We start from the raw sequence: 16491 nt of genomic DNA on the forward strand, positions 1-16491 counted from the left end.
AAGTAGTATCTGGTATTGGATCACCTGTCATAACCAAGAGAACAGGCAGACCATTTAAATGGAAAAAAAAAGGTGAAAAAAATACTCGACCAAAATGACACCTTTCTTTTTCCAGTTACATGTTATAAAGGATACCACTTCAGACCTCATTCCTACCCTTATGTTCAATTGAATTAGCACAGTTTAAAAAAGCAGAGCTGAAAAAGGTCAGCATGGCAGCCCTAAATTCACCGATGCAGGGACCTGGAATTTCACCATTAGTGGGACTCACTTTTCACTCAGTGACAAGAAAGTGCCATTTCTTCTCACAATCAGAGAAGAATACAACAGAGGTCTACTCCCAAAAAGACAAGAGAGAAAACCAAGCAGCTTCCTAAAATTTATCAAAATTACCAGGACATGGCTTCACAGGGAAAGTTGCTCTAGTTTACTGCAAACTTCTCTGGTACACACTGTTTACACTGGGTGTGTAAACATCAATCAACAGGTTGCATTCCCCAGGATACATTGTGATGCGGAAGGAGTCTGTAACATGGCCTTCCAGTTACAGTCTTCCACTTACCTTTGCCATCAGGAAGGTGTGTTTTTTTCATTGTCTCTTAAATGAGGTCACAGTCCTTAGTACTGCACACTTCAAGGCAATGAAAAACACAAGCCAATAATATAAATTAGGGCGCGTCAGCAGAAAAAAAGCACAGAGGAAGAAGGTGGTTATCAGTGTCCTGGACATGGAGATGAAGTTTTCCCCACCCCATCCCCTGCCAGCAACAGGAGGCTTAGAAGGAGAGATGGACAGCTGGAAGTCGTTAAGAGGGGGAAGCAGATTCCAGAGTTCGGCTGTCCTGGCAGAGGGAGATTGGGTTTATGTTGCCATAAGATGAGGAGATGGGTTTAGCTGAGCACTGGGAATTGATCGTTTCATTGTTAATTTGTTTCTTAGTGAAATTAAATAAGGAAGGAGTTGACCTTGACCTTGCATGTGTTATGGGAGGGTCAGAGTTCCATTACCCTGAAACAGGGTGTGAAGAGTATGTGACCACCCAGGCTCAATAAGTAAGACATGATACCCTTCTCAACCCAAGGAGTGGTTGCTGGAAGGGGTAACACTGTCCATGACCACCCATTGTTGAGTATGCAGAGGATGCAGATGAGACTCTCTCTAACCCTAGGGAGGGCAGCTGAGAACATACACCTACACATCTTCCCTCTTACCAGTCTGTTAAATTCATGCATATGTATACAACATGAGAGCCATGAACTTATGCAAATGCACCACAACTACCCATTGTTAATATTAGAAATCAGTTTTACAACAATTTATATGTTTTAATGTTATACACTGCTGGGCAATGCACTGAAACATACTGATTTTGTGACTGCAGATGGATTAAAAGTCTAAGTACTGGAATTAATTAAATAAGGAATTCAGCTTTAATTTTAAAAAATTGCTACATTACAAGCTTTTATCAATCAGAAATAATAAGAGAATTTTGAACAGAAGTATTAATGTGAATATCTCAGGCAAGCTGTAAAATTCGTCTAAGTATAGTTTACCTCCTTTTACATGATGGAGAGGTTAAGGTGTACTCAGGTTAAGTCACAGCAGAGTGCACAGCAGTAGCATTGATAAAGCTGTTTTTGCTCAGAACAGAGCCAAGCTGTATGATTTTCAAGTCTTTGTTTAAGAGTTCATACTGTCTTAAAAAGAAAAAAAAAAAGACCTTAGGAAAACAAACAAATTGGAAAGAAATATAAGCACTGGTGGTTTAGTCAAAAAATATTTGCAGCAATTAAAACACTTTCTAGTTTTATCAGTGTACTTAAATTACTGTTATGTATTATTTTACAGACACTAGCTTTTAAAGAAGAAAAATACTTGCTCCCACTCCAAGATAAGGGGGTTTTGACATTTTGTTATATCATTTTCCTTTTACTTCAGTTATCTTGCTGGATTTTTTGCTTGAAATTCTAAGCTAAATGTCTTTCTGTTTGCCTCATTTGACCATCAGGTTTAAGTTACAGTTACTTACAATCACTTAAATTCAGAAACTACTTCAGATGAACAAGCAGGATTCTATTTTTATTATCTGTGCGCATCATGGTAGTACCTAAAAGTTACTGGGAGGCCACTTTGTGCTGCAGTATTTCAGTTGCTAACACTGTTCCCAAAAGCACTATTTGCTGTAAATTCCCAGGCCAAAGAGAATAAAAAACAGATACTGCACATTGCATTCTAGGGTGGTACTGCAGACTCAGCCCAACATGAACTCTTCTTGCAGCCTGAACTTCATCATCACAGTGGGACTCAACTGACTCAGTTTACTGAGACAGAGATTGTGTATTTTGGCAGCAATGCAAAGTTGTACATTTGAACTTCCCTTTCCTACTGTGGTTGAGTTTAGAGTAACAAAATGAGACTCTGTGTCTGTTGATTCAAGTTTTTAGACACTTTTTACTCAACAGAGTTGCTTCCTTTAGAGACAGAAAATATTTCAGAATAAATACTACATAAATATGTGTATTTTTATAAAAAAGGAAGTATTATAAATGTAATGCAGACTGCAATTAAAATTATCTGGATTAAACTGAGAGACAAAAGGTTATTCTTGCAGAAATTAAGAGGGGTTTAATACTGAATTTTGATAAATGTGTTTGTTTTGGTTAACTTTTGTCAGCAGTTGTATCCTAGTAATATGCATAAGACAAGAATTGATTTAAGCATGTAAAAGAATTTAATTATTCTCTGAATTCAGACATTAAGAGTTCAGAGGTTACCTTTTCATACTTACACATTTATGGAGTGGACAGGCAGTTGTCAGATCATGTTCAGTTTCAAATTTACAAAAACACAGGAATAGAATTCTTTCAACAGTTTATTTTCAATTCTAGTATAAAAGTAAATAAATAACATTCTATTAGAGTGGTTAGCCAAGAATTATCACATTCCTTTTATTTTTTTTTCTCCAGAAAATGAAATTTAATTATTGCCAGCTCTCACAATTTTATTGCAAGCTCATCGTTATTTTCTTTAAAACTCCTTCTGGAGTCCTTTGTTTACATAACAATTTCTAGGTTGCTTCTTCTTACACTTTTAGCACTTCTATCCCACAGTATAAAAATATGACCCAAATGTGATCTAAGAATTCAAAAACTGGAAATGAAATATAAATAGCTATTAGAAATCACTATTTTATTTTCATTCTGACCTGTGGTTTTTGGACAGTTAGTATAGGTAACACTAGAGATCTCTTGTAACACACAGGAGAAAAAAACAAGCAGCTAATTTGATTTTACTACCCAAACAGGGGTAGAAATGTGCCAATGAAAACTAGATGCAGGTACTAAAAAAATGATGTTAATGTTTTTCACTGCTTTAGTTGTCTGAACTCTTACTACAATATGATATATTGAGGCTGTGAACAATATAAAGGAAATATGTAGCCAAGACAGCAATTGCATTAGATCATGCGTTGATTTCCCTCCACTTTATTCAGGGAATGAGATATAGCTATAAATAGAAGAATACAAGGAACTTCATCTTGCAAACTAACTCTGCTTTTTCATTATTCTCAGCTAAGTTTTTATATTCCTAGTGAGTGTCAGGTTGACATCTATCTCCCCTGACCAGTCCTGTATCCTGACCACATGACTCCTGACCACATAATCGGCTTTAGAAGTATGCTCAAAATTATCCGATTCCTGAGTTGTTCTGATCTTCTGCATGTGCTTTCTGGCAGTATTTCATGAACTAGAAAATCCTTTGTGGTGTTCAGTCTTTTATCTTTTCCAAGGTGTCATTTCTGAGAATTCAACCAAGTTAATTTAAATGTTAGTACTTTGACAAACGACCTCTGAATAATCCAGCAGCAGCTTCAAATATAGTCTTAGTCATCTCTGGCCCCCTGTGGATGGCTAAGTCTTACTTAGAAGCTTTTACATGAGGAGCAGAGCAAGCCGCAGAAGACAGTAGCTCCTTAAAATGTTGTAGCTTTATGGACTAGATGATAATAGTTGTATACCCTTCAGCAACACTCAAGAATATAACTTGGACTGCATGAATTCTTATTATCTATGTGCATAATTCTATTTCTGTCTACTATAAATGGGGAATACTCATCTGGAATATCTGAAGAATCTATCATATATTGTGCTAATGGGATTATTTGGTATTTTGCAGTACATTGCAACGTTCCTGCCAAATACGTTGATTTTTTTAAAAGAAAAATTTGGGAAGCTTAATGCTAATGCCTCAGCTTGCTCAGACACCACTTTAAACATTTTTGTTGGTGCTAATAATACATAAGTCTGCCAAGTCATGGAGACCCACTTCATTCTGAAACCTCTTGGTGTCAGAAATGTAACCTAATAAATGAGGGTCATTCAGCCTGCTGTAAGTATTTACCCAATTGCACAATATTTATTAGAGGATGGTTCTGACCTCATGCTTCACAAAAAAGTATTCTATTATTCTTACAACACATAGCATAGGGAAAATAGCAATTACATTGATTTATATTGTAGATGAAATGTTTGTGGGCCCAAGGTCACACTTGTGCTCCCCTGACTGACTATGGGGAGAAAACATTTTCAGTCACTGTCCTTTCTCCCTATCCCACCATTGCGTAATGAGAAGCTTGACCTTTCTATTTGGAAATATTTTACAAGATAGTAAATACATGTAGGAAATAGTCTCTGAAATAGTAGGAGAAATTAGAAGGCCTGCATTTGGGCAAGTCATCAGATCACATTGGAGAGGCACAAAGTAAAAATGCTTCAATGCCTGGAGGACATCAATGAAAAAAAAAATTAAATTTAAAGACAATATTTATGCAAGAAAATTTCAGCACAAGACAGTAATGTCTCCCAGCAGCTGAAAAAAATCTGGCTCTGTGAAGACAGGTTTTTGCTCTTAAATAGGATTCTTATTTTTTAAATATAAAAAATACATCACTATGAGAGTTCCAAAATAGAAACTGTGCCTGGATACAGCAGAAGATTTAGTATTCTGGTATCCCAGACTAAATCAATAACTGGCATCTTATCTGGTCCAGTTATTGAGAGATCATGATTTGCTTTTTCTTTGCATCATGTTAATGGATTTCTTTTCCTGATGAACAATACCTCTATATGAATACTGTTTTAAAGCTTATTTGGGTGAAAATGTCCTTTGTACAGATTATATACTTATCTAGGATTATATAGAGCAGAGTGCTGCTTACAGAAGTGCTGTTACTTGGATCTTTTGTTTTCTAGTAACCAAAATAATCAAAATCAATATATTTCACTATTAACTTCACAAAAAGGTTCAGGTAACTATGCAGCCTCTGACTCACTTAAGAAATGGAAATTATTAATCAGAATCTTTAACAGAATTCCAGGTAGTAGAAAAAGGTTAGAAATATATAACAAAAGGTAAAATAATACCTTCCTTACTGTGATGATTTTGAAATAATTATATTTATTTAAGTAGCAGTGGTTATGTTGATAAGGAATTGTCATAGAAATTATGGCTTACAGAACCAAAATTACAGCCATTTGATTTGCATACATGTTATTAATTTGCTCAGGTTTTTTACCCTTATGTAAGTTATTGTATCTAGGACTGGAGCAGTAGTTATCTGCCTTTAGGCCCAGTAGGCATATTGCCTTTGCCTCCAAGCACCTGTATTATCCATAATGAAAGCAGAGAGTACTTTTTTCTAATCTTGGGCCCATGTCTAGACAATATTAAGAAGGAGTTGCAGCTCTAATGAACAGGAAGCCCACTACTTTCTTTCACACTCTTATTTTTTGTATGGCTAACAAAACTTCAGCTATGTGTTTCTGTTCCTTGAAACAGTAAAATTTTATTTAGATCCTTTTCAATTGTCACATTAGACCTGCCCTTGATACCTCTTTTGCTGATCAGTGCCTTTTACTCTGACCAAATGAAACACAATAGTGTCTATTTACTTCTAAAATCCTCAGAAGTAAGTTAGTTTCTGTGTCTATGTGTGTGATGGCTAGGGGACATTGGAAAGGTCACACCATTCCTTTTTTCCTTCATTCTGGCATATTCAAGCATACTTTTGGATTGTTCCTATCTCTGATTTTTGCTTTCCTTTCCTGAAAAATGCATGCTGTTCTACACATTAGAAACATGCTGTTTCTAAAACTGGTTCTTCCTTAGTACCACCTTTTTTTTCATTTCTCCATCTTGATCATCAGTGCAGGTGACTGATGATTTTATTCTCCTTCAATCAGGTCCTTCTTCTGATTTATCCCCATGGTTATCTTGTTAAATGGGCCAACACTCTTCTTCAGGAGTTGGCCCTCCATGTTCTGTTTTTCAGTAACGTTGACAAATTCTTAGGTAAGGGGTCAGCTTCCTGTGTTACAGCCTCCTCCAGTTCTTCTGACCTACACTGTGGACTACTGCAATCTCCATCTTCTCTGCTCTTCAGACAGTCTTCAAAAGTCTGTTAGTGTTTGATCACAGTCACCTTTGTTTGGCAGTCACTATGTGGCCTTGCCAGTCATCTTACTGCCTGTTTTTTACATTGGAAAATTTAAAATACTCTTCCATCCAGTATACGTTAATGGGTTTCTTCTGTTCAGTTGGACGAGCCATCACGTTTCTCTACAACTATACTCTCAGAATTTTTGTTCCTTTCTGATCTCTTGAATGGAGTTAAAATAGAAGTTGGCTGGTAATGAGTAGTAGAGGGAAGTATTATGGGAAGTACTAAAATTTTGTCCTTTCTTCTCAAGACTAGTTACTTGCATCACAAAGTCCTTTTGCTCATAATCTGAGGCAATCCTTGTGTAGATTGTACACATAATTCATCTGAGGCTTTAGAGAGCACATGATATCTGTGCAAACCTTTCACCATCCCTGGAAGTTTTTAAAAAGAGATTGGACATGGCCCTTAGTGCCATGATATAGTAATTAGAGTTGGATCAGGGGTTGGACTTCATGATCTTGGAGGTCTTTTCCAACCCAATCTATTCTATGATTCTATGATTCTATGATACACAGTGTTTCTCATACATTTAGTTTCACTAAATGGTACTATGTACTACTATACTAGTATAGATGAGATGGGGCCTTCCCATATGTGCTGGTTTTGGCTATGGTAGAGTCAATTTTCTTTACAGTGTCTTGTATGGGGCTGTGTTTTGGATTTGTGCTGAACACAGGTTTGGTAATATAGAGATGTTTTTGTTATTGATGAGCAGGGCTTACATAGAGGCAAGGGTTTTCAGTAGTGCCAGGCTGGCAAGAGGGCTGGGGGTCCATGGGAGGCTGGGAGGAAACACAGCTGGGACAGGTGACTCAAACTGACCAAAAAGATGTTCCAGACCAGTGACATCATGCTCATGGGGGGAAGAAAGAGGGATGAAAGACATTTGGAGTGATGGTGTTTGTTTTCCCGAGTCACTGTTACATGTGATGGGGCCCTGCTTTCCTGGAGATGGCTGAACACCTGCCTGCCCATGGGAAGCAGTGAGTGAATTCTTCATTTTGCTTTGCTTGTGTGTGCGGCTTTTTGCTTTACCTATTACACTGTCTTTACCTGTGACTTTTCTGGCTTTTACCCTTCTGATTCTTTCCCCAATCCCACTGGAGACGGACTAAGCAAGTAGCTGTGTGGGGCTTGGTTGTTGGCTGGAGTTAAGCTGTGACACCATGAAGGAGCACTCACCCACCCATACTCAGTAGTATCATCTTTTTCCTGGCAATAGGGCTATTGATTCTTGCCTGTTGCTTCTTGTCGTGTACCTTCTCTTCTTCAGTAGTCAGTGGAGATATGGTGCCATTTCCCCTCTCAGAAGTCTTTCTGTGGGTTTCACAGAGAGCTGGGCGGAACACACAGAGCTAAGCACCTTCTGCTCCACAAAACAGGAAAGTGGATGAAGTCTTTTAGGAACACGGGAAACATAGGAGAAGTACCATCTGCTTCAAACAAAATGGCCAGCAAGCACAGTTTTATCATCTTCTTCACTACTACTGTGTTGGCCAGCTTTTTATCCATCATATTGCAACTATAATGACTGTGGTGCTAGTACAGTTCTAAGAATTAAATTTTCCTTCGAATACAGATGGCAGAAGAGTATGACTGGCTTTTTAAGCCAATTCATACTAGCTAGTAGCCTATGCTGAAGACTTGTGCAAAGTCCCAATAAAAAGATAAATATGGTTAACAGGGCTTGTCTTAGCATATTCTGTAATGTTGGCTCAGTAATAACAAAAGTGAAGCTTTTGGGCTCTCCTCACTTACAATGAAAGATTTACAGAAAGGAGACAGCAACTGCCAGTGTGAGATAGTCAATCTGATGAAAAAGGACCCAGAGAGAGATTAAAAGAGGTCAAATACAAATTTTACTTTTCTTTATTTGGTCAGTAGTTTGGAGCTTTTAGGGGTTTGGGGGTGTTGGGAAGGTAATGAATTTGGGGAGGAATTTATTTTATGTCATCCTGAGTAATCTTAAATATTCAGAGTGTATTCCAAAGAGGCTCTCCTTTATTGATTAGCAGTGTTGGAAGAAAACATTCAGCTGTGTCCTTGACACTTGTATTAATTGGCAAGAAAAATTGTAACTGTTTTCAACAAAAAAAGCCTGTGAAAGAACATGGATCTGAATCAGATATTGTATTGTTTAGTGTGGCACTGCCAACTCTTTCTATTACCTAAATCTATTTTTATGCCTTTTGTTCCTTTAAATGGTGTAATATAATCTGATGCTTTTTGATACTGCAAAGTTCTTCTGCTGTGTTTAGGGCTTAGGTGATCTCACTGCTGTCCAGTTGTAACGCTCCAGCCCCGCAGCTTCAAGCTCTTGGGCTCAGCCAGGAGTTTTATTTTAAAATATAGTTATAGGGTTCTTTAATACCTCGAGACAGTGTCAAGAGACTAAGCCACAGTCCCCAAGAGGTACTTTTTTGATAATTTAGGGGAAACAATAAGGGAATTCGGCAAAAGTTCAAAAGGGCACTACACAAGCTAGACAAAACATTCCACCACAATACTGACTCAGCACATATTAATCCACAACACTTAAATCAAAATCCAAGGAATCCACAACACTTAGGTCAAAATCCAACCTCTCTAGCTCCAAGCCACTCAAAGCCTCAAGAAAGGAGCAAAAAAAGAGAACAGAGGGAGCAAGAAGAGGGAAGCAGGAAGAGGGAGAGAGATTATATAGCTACCATCAGAACCTTGTGGAAGACCAGCTCTCACATGTCCAGTGGCAGGGCCACAACACAAGGCAAACACATGCCTTTGGTTTTATCTGCTCTGGTCCCAGGAGGGAGCCTCTGACCCATCAGCCCCTCTGGGATTCCAGGTCAGGGTGAGGGGCAGTGTTCTCACTGTCCCTGCCAATCTGAGCTGGGTCAGGGGCTGCAGGAGGTGTGCCTCATAGGCAAACTCAGCAAGTGTAGCTTGGCTGAGCAACAGATCCCAGATGGTCATCATCAGTGGCACAAGGTCTAGATGGAGGCCTGTCATTAGTGGTGTCCCCCAAGGGTCAGTAACAGGCCCAGTATTGTTTAACTTCTCCATCAGTGACTTGGATGAAGGGGCAGATGCCTCCTCAGCAAGTTCACTGATGATACAAAGCTGGGAGGAGTGGTCGATACCCCAGAGGGCTGTGCAGCCCTTCAGAAGGACCTCGACAGGTTGGAGAGATGGACAGAGAACTGTCTGAAATTCAGCAAAGGCAAATGCAGGGTCCTGCACCTGGGATAAAATAACCTGAATCACCAGTACAGGCTGGGGGCTGACATTCTGGAAAGTAGCTTTGCAGAGAAGGACCTGGGGATCCTGTGGACAATAATCTATCCATGAGCCAGCAGTGGCCCTTTGTGGCCAAGAAGGCCAATGGGGTCCTGGGATGCCTTAAGAAAACCACTGCCAGCAGGTCACTGAATGTGATCCTGCCCCTCTGTTCAGTCCTGGTGAGGCCACATCTGTAGTTCTGTGTGCAGTTCTGATCTCCTCAGTACAAGAGAGACATGGAGCTTTTGGTGCAGGTCCAGCGGAGGGTGATAAAAATGATTAGGGCGCTGGAATATCTCTCTTATGAGGAAAGGCTTAAGGAGCTGGGCATGTTGAGCCTTGAGAATAGACAACTGAGAGGGGACCTCATCCATGTCGGTAAGTAACTGAAGGGAGGGTGTCAAGAGGATGGAGCCAGGCTCTTCTCAGTTGCCCAGAGGAGTTGTGGAATCTCCCTCACTGGAGACATTCAAGAACCATCTGGACCCAATCCTGTGCAATGTACTCTAGGGTGGCCCTGCGTGAGCAGGGAGGTTGGGCCAGATGACCTCTCTGATGGTCGCTTTCAACCTTACTCGTTCTGTGATTCTTTGAAGTAAAGGTTAATTAGAACTTTGATTGCTGTTTCATAAATGTTTATAAAACTGTCACCACGAAAACTGACACATTGTTAGCCCATATGTTTAAAGATAACAATGGGCTTTCAGCTATTAATAGATTATTTCTATGTTATTTGTAGATTCTGTAAGTACACTGATTTCCAGAAAGGATAAGCAGTGAAAATAATAAGCCTTCTACAAGAACACAAGTGTGTAATAATAACATTAAGGTTCCAGCAATTATATTCTTGTACAGTTTCTTTATTATGCTGTCCCTAAAACTAGCTGTATTTATCCATAGGTTTTAGCATAAATAGGTAATTTAGAATTAAGATAATATAACAGGATAGACCTACATGAGCCATCTGTAAGCTGACAAAGTGTTCAGTTCGGTTGAGAGATGATACCCTGCAATACACCACAAATGCTGAAATGTTGCTATTTAAGGGCAAACATAATTGGCCAAATGCAGTTTTGACTTACAAATTTTAAAGAGTATGTGTGTATAACATATCAATAGTATTAATGCTATAGTTATCACTATCAGTGTAGTATCATTTTTTTTATTAGGAGTAGTATCAGTGTTATTACTTCCTTGAAATTGATGGGCGGGAGTAAATGTATGGAATAACAAACACATTCAAGAGTCAAAGATTGTAGAAAACTATTAAAGACATTAAAATCTTTATTTACTTTTTGTTTCAGCTCCTGCTTTGTTTTGTCTTTTTCAGGAACTTGTTCAGTATTGTTTCTTTTCTTTTGCCTAAATCATGAGTCACAACATAATTGGAGTATGATTAATGTTCAAATGACAGGTTCTTTCCAGATCAGAAGGATGATCCAATCAAATATTGGATGTTTCCTCAGATTTCTGTATTATGTAAGTACTTAGATCTGACCACAGTGACTATAAGGTGCTAAAACCTCAAAATTATAATGGATTTTAATCATTCTATCCTAAAGTATTAAATATCTACATGTCAGAAAACACATGGAAAATCATATCTGAGTCCTGAAAATTTACAAACCTCTTCAAATCACTCCTTCTTTTGTATTCAAATGACCTTATAATTTCTTTCTCAGTGTTTTCATAACTATTATAATACCAAGGGTGAAGTCAGGAAGGAATTTTTTAGCTCTTATTTTTCTCTGGTTTTAATGTTTCCTTTTATACATCCATATTTCTGTTTTGGTCATGTAGATGACGGCATTTATAATTATGCAGTTTTTGATAACTTTGTTATATAAATTATCCAAATAGCCTAATACACTGAAGCATAAAAAGGAAAAAATAAAAGTAATTTATAGCTTTTCCTTTCATCAATTATTAATTATTATGATAACAGAGGAAATAACTCACAGATGTCTACTATATATGGGCATAAAGAAACATCTCTATATAACTAAAATAGTTTAAAATCTAATTAATAATTTATCTACATATTCAAACACAATCCCTCTTCATTTAATATCTTGGATACTCAAAACAGCACAGAGATTCCTCTCACAGTAGATTTGATTTTGTGTTTTTCTACGGATACTGTTTCTGCTACACTTAGGAATGGTTGTACTCTGTCCATGTATCAGGGTAAGTGCAAGTCACATATGCCATTATCTACAGCCCATGAAGGTAACAGAAGGACTCTCTTATCTTTACTGAATTTTGGATTGGATCTTCTTTTGCTGTTCACTTGTCCAAGTTGTACAGCTACAGATTCACAGGTTCCCCCTCCCAAGAAAACAGCAGGAGACAGGGATGTCCCCACTTCTGTCTGAAAGATACTGCTGGCACTGTATTTGCTCCAGTTTGGTTTTAATTTAACAACAGTTTCTGATTATGGCAGAGAGCAGGGTGAGGTTTTGGTTTGTTGGGGTTTTTTTGTTTGGTTGGTTTGGTGGTTTTTTTTTTGTTGTTGTTGTTGTTTTGTTTGGGGTTTTTGTTTGGGGTTTTTGCATCCAGATCATTAAAAGAATATTAAGTGGGCTATTTCTGACTACCTTTCTGTTCACAGTGAACTAGCAGGATCTGCAGTTCTCATGAGGGTTTTAAGGCTATTTTTCTGGTATTTAGGCAAATGTCACAGGATTGGTTGAGACAGCATCTCACTATAATATAAGAAGTTCTTATTCTGGTAAATTCTGCCTTACTGTTTTTGGGCAGTTTTGTTATTGTTGTTTAATTAATTGGATGCTATTTTAAGTTCCTACTGTGTATTGGCCTAGTCATGGGAATTGAATCTACATCTCTTCTCTATTTTTATGTGTCAAACAAGTAAAAGGAGCTGGTAAGAAACAAACATGGCTTAGTAAAAGCTACACAGGTACAACAGCTGAGCTAAAGTACAATTTGATTGAAAGGAGACTGATGTATCCAAGGAGATATTAGAAAAAAAATGAAGTATCTGTTTACCACATTGGAGAGAGTAACAAGCCACCTTTTCCAGACATCAATAACATATATATGGTTCAGTTTTCTGTTTCATATGTGGTCTTAAGAATATGCAGTACCAACTGCATGTAGTTGTAATTCCTTCAGAAATTGAATTAAGAGTTCTTCTTGTCTAGATCACTGCACAACAGTGTGAGGGTTAACCCTTCTTTCAGTTAACACCATCAGCCACACAATCCTATCCATACTTCAGCAAATATCTTTTATATAACTGTACCTGCTATGCTCTACACCATATAAGACCTCAATTGCTGAAACAACAACTTCTAGATGTCTGTGAATAAGTTTCCACTTTTGAAACCTGAGTATAGAAATTTAGCCTTTTTTTACGTTTGGTTATTCCAAGACTGAAAAGGCAGATACAGGTAAAGGATTCCCAGCCAAATATTAGGGGCCATGAAAGTTGTCAGAAATGCATTTCCTAATGATAATAATCAGGAACCTTATATTCTAAAAAAATTAAAATGAAAAACCAAGCTCTTTAATATTCTGAATCTTGCTTGATAGGCAAGCCATTCCATCATTCTGTTTAGTTCAACTGGAACTTCATGTTTTTAGGTTGACTGGAAAATGGAATTTTTCTTCCATTTTAAGAGGCTGGGGTGAATTTTCTCTCTTCATAATCTTTCTCTTAACCAGTAAAAAGACCTGAAAGGGAGAAACAAATCCTGTTAGCAGAACTGAGAATTAGTAGAGAGGAGAAGTAAGAGTAAGAGGGGAAAAAGGAGACTGGATGAAGTTAGAGAAGGGCGAGGTCATATAATCAAATTGAGACAGGCCAGTTAATGTAATGGCAGCTAACACCTGCAATTGTATTAATTTTAACTTTTCTGGATCTGGAATCTCACACAGGTAACCTGTTTTGAGCAGGGCTGTGGTTCAGTAAAGACCCCTGATAAAAAAAAAAAAAAATTGCTTGAGAGAAATTTCCAAAGAGACAGTGTGGGGGATGTGGTTCTACATTGCAGTTTGCACTGCAGTCTTCCTATAATAATGGCCAGTCTTCATGAGTGAAGATCCGGGGAAGGTCTTTACACCTTCCAGCCTGCCCATTGGATTTTTTAGGTGAGACACAGTGTGCGCGGAACTGAGCCCACCCTTTAATCCTAAGGTTCATCTGCCGGGGCCAAGCGAGCTTGGACGGTGGCAGCGAGGTCCTTAGGACGTAGAAGGATTGCCTTTTTAAGGGCTAACGAGCCCCACCTGCCCGGGAGTGGCCCTGACCGGGAATCGAACCCGGGTCTCAGCGGTGACAGCGCCGCGCCTTTACCACTAGACCACCAGGGGCTCCTAGTCTTCCTATAAATCCATACAAAAGTCACCATCCATCTGTTCTAAGGAAATAAAATTATGCTTGTGATGATATGCAAATTAGTTTCATAAACTGATCCACTAAGTATTTTGCACAAAATGACAACCGTTTAAGAGATACATAATATAAACAAAGACAACTGATCTTTTATTTTCAAAAACTGTGGGTTTGGTTTTCTTTTTTTGCACTTTCCTAAATCTGAATAGGCTCTCAATTCACCAGAACGTTTTGTACCCACAGTACCTCATTGTGAAGACTTCCTAGATTTGAGTATTCATATGCCAGCTGCCTTGAACCCTACAGCACCACTGCATACCTTGTAAAGCATCTCAGCAGCTGAAACAATGTCTTCCCTAGAGCTTCCCTCTCTGATTTACACTTCACCCCTTCAGGGTCATCTGATCAATAGAACAAGCAGCTAAAGACTTTAAAAATATTTGATAAAAACAACCACTCCTTACTTCAGAAAGCAAAAGAGATATTCAGATCTAAAAAAAGCAACAAATACTCTTATTACTAACCTTCATTTTCTCACCAGCCATGATGCTCATGAGATTCATATCTGTGTCACTACAATTTTTCACGTTTCTGCTGAGCAGAACTCATCCAAAAGGCCTTCTTTTGGAAAAATTACTATTTCTTTAATATTTCTTGGCTTTTTTGTCAGGTATCTTTATGTCCTGCTCCTTTTTTAGGTGGGGTTCTTTTGTATCTTTTTCTCTGTGTGTTTCTAAAAATATGTACCAAAATTTTAATAACTTTAATAAATTTTCAATAACTTCAATCGCCCTCTCTGGAGAGTCTCTACTACACTTTTATTCCCCTGTACCTCTGCCCCACCTGGTAAAAAAGTTGGATCAAACTGGACTTCACAGCTATAGACACAGTGCTATTCTAAGACCTGTTCTGCAACTGAGAAGGATTGAGAGTAGTTACTTTTCAGTGATCCATCTGTATATTTTACAGGAATACAGACAGCAGATGAGTGAATCTAGAGGCACTGAAGGATTCAGTACTTGATCAATTTAGTATAACAAACAAATTCAAAAATTGTACATAAATACCTAAAATCCCAAATTCTTACAACAGTTTAAATTGTTAGCACTTATATCTTGGTGCACTTTTTTTGAATATTCTAAATGCAGGTATAAAAAATTCTGAGGCAGGTCATAAGGGAGGCTTTATAGGCTCTCTGGCCAAGGAATGAGTTTCCTGGGTTGTTTGAACAAATTTGTTCAACTGCTTTTTCATTACTGCTAGAGTAAAAACAGCAACATAACCCTTTACTCATTATAACAGAATTCTAAGCTACCTCAATAGAAATCATCACCTATGGAAAAAAAAAAAAAAAGGTCAAAAGAGTAAAATCAGGTTAAGAAATTATTCATGTAAAATAAGGTGAGGTATATTTCTGGAATGTTGAGTAATCACAGCTCTATATGGAATTTTTCAGAACAAAAGCTTCTCAGTGGGAGCTCTATGAAGATACAACTGCTAAACCTTACGTGTTTAAAGGTAGACATGCATAGCAGTATTTTTAAGATTAGAAGATATTTCATTTCTTCCCTTGCTTAAGTTCTCAATCTATGACTCTATGTAATAGTTTCTTTAATCTTTTAATTGAAAACCGTAAGTTTCAAAGACCTACGAGATTTAGAATGTCTTTAAAAACAAGTCAAAACCAAAACAAGACCTAAAATCTTTTTTTCTTATCACGAAACAGAAAAAAAATACTCATTGTTCCTTTTTTTACCTCTTTTTTTGATCATTGTTTGCTAAAATGTGAGTCTCCACTGATAATCAGCTGCAGCAGTAAAATGAACTTATCCTGCCCTATCCCATTTGGAAGAGTGAGATGCAGCATTCAAAATCAAATACAGAACATCTTCCTTTTCAATTTTCTTTAAAGTTTAAAAAGAAAATTAATAAATCCTTGATACATAAAGTACTCAAATTAAGTAAAATCACAATAACCACCATTATGTACCTGCTCTATATTACACTTTATTTTTCTGTAAAACTATGAAGGTTTTTTTGTTCAGAGACCTTCTGCATTCAGTATCTGTCCACTTCTGTATTAGGTATTCTTTCTTTTCTCACTGTGTCTTAGAGAGATGCACATACAGTCATATAAATATTCATTGTTCTAAACTGTATAAAATCCTCTATACAGCATATAACCAGCTAAACAAAGCTGGCAAACCTTAACCTATTGGCTTTTTCTTCATATGCATATGCTCATGTGTGATATCTAAACATACAGTAGTACATAATTTTGAAATTACATTAGCCACATAGATACATTAGTAGACCCTCATGCTCCAGGTAAAAAAATCACTAGCATGTGGATTTCCACTTAAAAAATTTTGT

Source organism: Myiozetetes cayanensis, unplaced genomic scaffold (assembly GCF_022539395.1).
Source record: "Myiozetetes cayanensis isolate MyiCay16 unplaced genomic scaffold, myiCay2020 scf4, whole genome shotgun sequence".
Taxonomy (NCBI): Eukaryota; Metazoa; Chordata; class Aves; order Passeriformes; family Tyrannidae; genus Myiozetetes; species Myiozetetes cayanensis.